This window comes from Trachemys scripta, chromosome 4 (genome assembly GCF_013100865.1).
Source record: "Trachemys scripta elegans isolate TJP31775 chromosome 4, CAS_Tse_1.0, whole genome shotgun sequence".
Classification (NCBI taxonomy): domain Eukaryota; kingdom Metazoa; phylum Chordata; order Testudines; family Emydidae; genus Trachemys; species Trachemys scripta.
Genome location: NC_048301.1, coordinates 116763750 through 116769749, shown reverse-complemented (window position 1 = coordinate 116769749; position 6000 = coordinate 116763750). Strand labels below are relative to the sequence as shown.

Below are 6000 nucleotides of genomic sequence, written 5' to 3'. Positions count from 1 at the left end.
CTCTTTACCAACCGGCCCAGCCCCTGGGTGCGCCGCGTTTTCTCTGGAGTCGTTCGCTGGGGTGGGGACGGAGGTTCTCGGCAGCGCCGGGCGGGTCTCGCTCAGCACCTGGCCGAATTCCCAGCCCCGTTTTCTCTTCGCTGGCCCCGCCGGGGGCGCGGGGAGGCCCGGGGCTCGGCCGGGGAAGGGTTAAGCCCAGACACTGTATGTTAATGAGCTCCATGGTAATACAGGGAGGCAGGCTTTAGCAGCCAGCCAGCCTGCTGCTGATGGGGGATGAGCTTCCAGTGCCAGGCAGGAGCTGGGGGAAGGAGCCCCACAGTTCCTGGGAAATTCGGCTGGGAGAAAGAGGGAGAGGGGGAAACAGCTCCCCGCAGGAGGGGAGCGGGGAAGGGCAGGCAGCCCGGGGTGGCTCATGCCAGAGGGGGGCGAGGAGAGGGCTCGGTGGGCAAAGGCGAGGAATAAGGACAGTTTCGACACAGCAGTAATTGGGCAGCCAGCCGCACCGGGGTGCAGAGCAGCGGATCCCAGGAAGAGCAGGGAGCCTCCAGGAATACAGATCAGGAGCTGGGCACTTGCTGTGGATGTTAATGCATCGGGGGGCCGGGCGGATCGCCTCTCCCTAACTCCGAGGAGGCGCAGGGGGGCGGGAGGCTGTCCGCCCCCCAAGGAGACGGACAGGAGCGGACCTTGAGGTTTGGTAAGTCATCAAGCCGGGGCTGGCAAAGGGGGGCTTGTGCCTTCAACCTCCGCCTGCTCCCTTTTATTCTGCATGCATCTCTGGGGTGCAAGAGTCCCCCCCCCGGTCATTTGATACAATCACACAATGCATTTGGAAAGGAGGGACTGAGGGAGATCCCCCCCGGTGGCCCCCCATAGAGGACCCCAGCCACTTTCTTGTGGACAGGGCTGTGTGTAACGTGTGCCTGCGGAAGGGCTCCAGCCCCATGTGTTGCTGCGTGGCTTAGGCTGGAAGCGTTAGTGACATGTTTGTCTTTCCAGACAGTGCACTTGGGAACCTGCACCTCTGGAGGGGAGGGTGTGTGGAAGCAGCATCCTGACACGCTTCCTCATCCATTGGAAATAAAGATACATCAAGAGAGCCCTTTGGTCCCCCGTGCCCCCCGCTCCGTTTTAGGTTCCCCATTATTTTTTTCTTAGTTGAGCTATTCTATAAATGTATTTTATTCCTCCTTGAATCTCAGCGGCTTCATTTTTCTCCCAGGCAGTCATGATCTAGGGGGGAGGAAGTGCATCCGAGTAGACAAGCAAACAAAACGTTGCCATTGACAAGGAGAGACTTTTTTTATTTATTTATTTTCAGCGCTCGTGAATACCAAAAATTGTTCCCACGAAAACTCCCAAATGCTGCAAAATCTCTCGTGGAAGTTGGGTGGGCAGGGGGGGGCTAGAAGTGAATCAGTCTGCGCTTTCTCCAGAGAAGTCCGAGGTACTGTCTGTGTGTTCCTCAGTCCCGTCAACCCCTGAATGGTTTGGCTGGCCCATGTGTAATGGCAAGGGTGGCTTGTCTCTATACACAGGACATGTACGCACACTGTCCTCTCGACTTCGTGCCCCCAGTGTAACCTAGAATAGCCCAATACCAACCAGCCTTTCTTCTGTGCGAGCCGCGTCAATACTTTGTGTGGCTGGGGCGAAGAGGTTGAGTTAATAATTCTGTGTTCCGAGCAGTGTCACAGGCTAGCATTAAGGGGGGTGGGGGTGTTAGTAAGTGATGGGTGGGCAATTGTGCATGTGTGATCGGTAGTTCGGGGTATTGTCTCAGCGGGGAGAGAGGATGCAGTGTTAGCAGGGGACGAGGCTACAAAATCCCATTTCTAAGGGGTTTCCCCCATTATTTGTCTAGCTCTTAACTTTTCAGTGGCGAGACGATTCGGTTTGATAGCTGGGAGCTGAGTTCTGGGAGATGGGCTCTGCTCTCCTTCGCTGGACAGCCCCATTGATACTCATGTCTCTGAAAGTTAAGTCAAATGACCTACTTCTGCAGCTGAAAGCCTGCTGCCTCGAAGAGAATCGGTGCCCTCTTCAGAACAGAGGGGTTGGGTTGTTTTTTTTTTTTTCAAACACAGAGATTTTAGCCCTTTTATAAAATAATGTACCTCCGCTGCTGTCCTTGGCCAATTTCCCATTCACTCTGAGTGCAATAGCATAGTTAAGAGCGGTTCAGGGAGCCGAACGCAATAGCTTTGATTTTGGAAAAACGGTTCAGCTAAAGAGTAACTAAAATGTACAATTTCTCTTGTGAAATGGCTTGTATAGCAAAATACAGCACTTCACTCAACTCGCCTAACCATCTCTGCTGTGCTCGTTGCAGGAAGATAAAGTAACCCAATTTACTCTTCACTGCCTTTATATCTTTATTGGAGGTAATTATTTGTGGAGTTTCCCCCTGGCTTATAACAAGTTTGTGCAGTGGGAACAGGTAACAGATGCTGTTTAGAATCCGCACAGAATCCACAAACATGATAGGAACAGCTTCTCCGGGTGCTTTTCATCACACCCTGTGTTACTTGTCCTGTTAACCCTCAACTCTCCCCTGCTCCTCAGCAGAACAACCTGAACTCTCCCCCTCCACCCCTGTGGTTAGATACCAGGAGGAAAAAACCAATAGATTCTGACCACTGTAGGCCTGGGTATATGTGACAGTGGAGAAGAGATGACTTCAACTGTCCTGCTCTTTAACTCTCTACAGCAAATCGCACTGGTATGTGACAAACTGGCTTGCAAAGCAGCTAAATGGAAATGACATTGGGAGCCGTTTGTGGGGTGTTTCAGGAAGCCATGTGACTCCCATGCTGTGCATGAGGGCTCCCATTGACTGGCCCCTCAGAGCCTCAGCGCTTCCAGGCCAGCGGTGGAAACTCTGTGCAGTTGAAGCTTGGAGCAAGTCGTGAAGGAATGACTCAGTGGCTTGGGTGGATTTTAGCACTGGTGTTCTCAGGTGATAGGTGAATCTTTCCACTGAGGCTGCTTGGGAGATAAGGGCTGGGTGCTGCAGGGTACGTGTGGAGGGAAGATCCTAGGGGAAATGCCAGGCCTGCTTTTTGGTGCCAATATGATGCATGCCAAAGGTTGCCAGGTCTTCTCGAAGTATCTTTGTTCGGGGAGGCCTGGTTTAGCGGGTAAAGGTAAAATCCATCACAGGCAGGAAAATTACACACATCCACCCCCATGCTTCAGTCCAAATGCTGCACTGATCAAGTTGTTTTAATTGGCCCTGTGCAGCTCAAACAATAAAAATGTAACGGGGTAGTGGTGGAGAATGTCTCCTCTTCTCATACTTGTTCTAGTGATCCCTTGCTATGAGGAGCAGCAAGCTCTGTGCCCATCCACCCCGCTCCCATTCCAGCCCTGAGGCTTTTTTTTTTTTAAGCACATGAAAAATTTGCTTCCTTCCTCGGTCTCTGGAATTCTTAAGAGTGGGGGGAAATTGAGAGTGATGAGCCTGTGGTGCTCCTGAGACTGCCCCTTTCACATTTCTAAACACTCTTGATTATTCAGCTAATCTTTATTTCATGGGCCTGTTACAAGAAACACACAAACCGGGGGGAGGGGGGGGAGAGAAAGTGGAAGGCGGTGAGATGTTTAAAATACACAAGAAAGGAGCTGGCAGCAATATAATCGTTCTTATGCCGGTGCTATGAAATATTTATGGGTCTAAGTTGTGGCAAGATTTTCTCCCTGCTTCGCCCCACCCCCACCCCAGCCCTTCTCAAATGGTTTCCCGTGGTAAAATAATCATTAAAAATCAGGTGCAAGGGGCCTGATGGCTGTTTCTAGCCTATCTCCCTCCTTACCCAGCTGTCTCCTGGTAGAGTCGCACACAGCTGTCTGTACACACAGCCTGGGGGGCACAATGTACTTCTGTCCGTCACTACCAATGAGAAAGCCAGGGACTGCTAGCCAAGCTACCCAAATCATAAAGAGACCGGAGCGTTGTGTTACAGTCTGTTAACTAGAAATAATTCCGAATCGTCCCTTTGAGCTGCTTGCATTTTATAGTTGTAGTCCGCTTCCCCTTTGGGCATTCTGCTATTAATTCATTAGATCTGAATTTTCTAATTTTTTCCCCTTTTTCCCCCCCATCTCTCTCTGTCTCCCCTGTAATTCAAACAGTGATGAATGGACAAAAATCCCTCAAGGGAAACATTTTTTCACTTACTTATAAAGATTTCATGGCTAATTAAAGTAAATGTGGTTTTTAGAGTGTTAATCTCTTAACCAGCTTGGCTAGGAGGACAACAAAGGACAAGAGGGGAAGTGGGGGGAAGGTACTATCAAGTTTTTTTTTTCCTAGGATTTGGCCACAGTCTTGATGACTGGATCCCTGATGCCTTTATGATTATGGTCAAGAGCATCCTACACGTGACCTGAGTATGTCCACTTACTCCTTGGCTTCTTAGAGCTATGCGTCTTCCCTTTTCTGCCCTCTTTGCCTCCATAAGATCTAACCTCAGTTGCCTGCAAGACAAAAAGGCATTCTGGGCTGAGGCAGTGGAAAGTTCTTTGTCTGTGAAGACTAGTTTGTTAGAAAGCTTCAAGGATATAGAAGAGAAATTGGGAACACAAGAAGAATCCAGGCAATGTATTGGCCTGGGAAAGTGGAGGCTGCTGCTGCCTAAAAGGATTTTATATTCATATTCTTTCTCTTTAGCTAAAGGAAAAATGTATATTTATTGGGGTGTTTTGAAGAGAAGGGCATGTGGCAGGGATGCTGTCCCCAAGCATTCTGCTGCGCTAGCCTGTAGCAAGGCTGCTGCTGCTTGCCAACTCCTTACACCAACCCAATTTTTTTCCAGAATTGGGAATCGGGTTTGTTAAGGAATTAGATCTATGGTAGAAGGCTGAATTGAGCAGGTCAAACTTATGTCACTTGTGACTTGAGCCTTGTTCTCAAATCCAGGCTTCTGGGGGTTAAAAACCTGCTGAAAAAGCCACCCTGCTTTTGCTTTGCAAAGGGATTTTATTGTCCGTTTAGTTCTGGGTTATTTCTAAAAGATCTTTATCTAACAAACTGAGAATGAAAGTTGTGCTCTCCCGCTCCATCATTTCACTCTCGTTTCCACTCGTCTCCTCCCCTCCCTACACCAGGATTCATCGTTCAAATCCACCTTTGGCCTAAGCAGTTTGGGAACTGCTCAGGCCAAACAGCAGAGCAGTAACAATTCATGAGCTAGTCAAAGTAATGCATCCCCAGGCTGGGCTGTGAGTCTGAGTGGGACTGAATTTTCTACGATACAGTTATTGCTCGAAGAGCGAATGAGACTGGGTTGTGGGCCACCTGAAATACCATCTCACTCCACTAGAGGGGGGCTCCTGCAGTTCAGGCTAAAAGGTACTAAAGAGCTGCTTTTGTGGGAGTTTAAAAAAGGATGGGGGGGCAGCAAGCAGAGCGGTCACCGAATTTAACTTGGGAAGGCACTAAAACTGGCCATCTCATCACTTGAGTGCCACTGGTCCCTTATGGTGAAAGGAGACACTAAGATGAGCAGCACTTGCTGAGAATTTGACCCACCATTTTGCTGAGACCTACCTGTTACTGGAAACAGCACTTTTGGGAGAGGCAGGAAGACTTTACTGTGTTCAAAAATTCCCAGATAAATCAGAGTGGCTGTAGCTGATGGTCCCCCCCGCCCCCTATACACTCATCCAACCCCCACCCCCTTTATCCAGGACAGAGATGCTCTTGGAATCGTCTCAGCATGGTTTGTCTTTCTGCCTCCCCTGCTGTGGCCTGAATGCAGTGGTGAGATGTTCTCAGGTGGTGGTAAAATTGCTCTGGCAAGACTTGAAAATAAATAAATAAAGTAAGATGAAATAAGCGCGCATACCATATGTCAATGATGTCTGTCTCTAATCTAATCTTCCACTGTGTGTTCTCTGTTGGGTCTTTTCTCTGAGTTTTAATCCAGCCTTGTGTTTTAGTTGGGTTGAGAAATATCGTTAGCCTAACTTTGCTGGCTAAATGGTGATTCTGGC

General features: G+C 49.3%; 1 protein-coding gene across 1 annotated transcript in view; it reads left to right on the top strand.

The window, feature by feature from the left end:
- Positions 1 to 299: 299 nt before the first annotated feature.
- The window catches only part of PLXNA2 (plexin A2), a gene marked incomplete in the record, with an annotated part of 325301 nt that continues 319600 nt past the window's right edge, over positions 300 to 6000 (top strand). The window contains 1 exon segment of the mRNA XM_034770557.1: positions 300 to 700.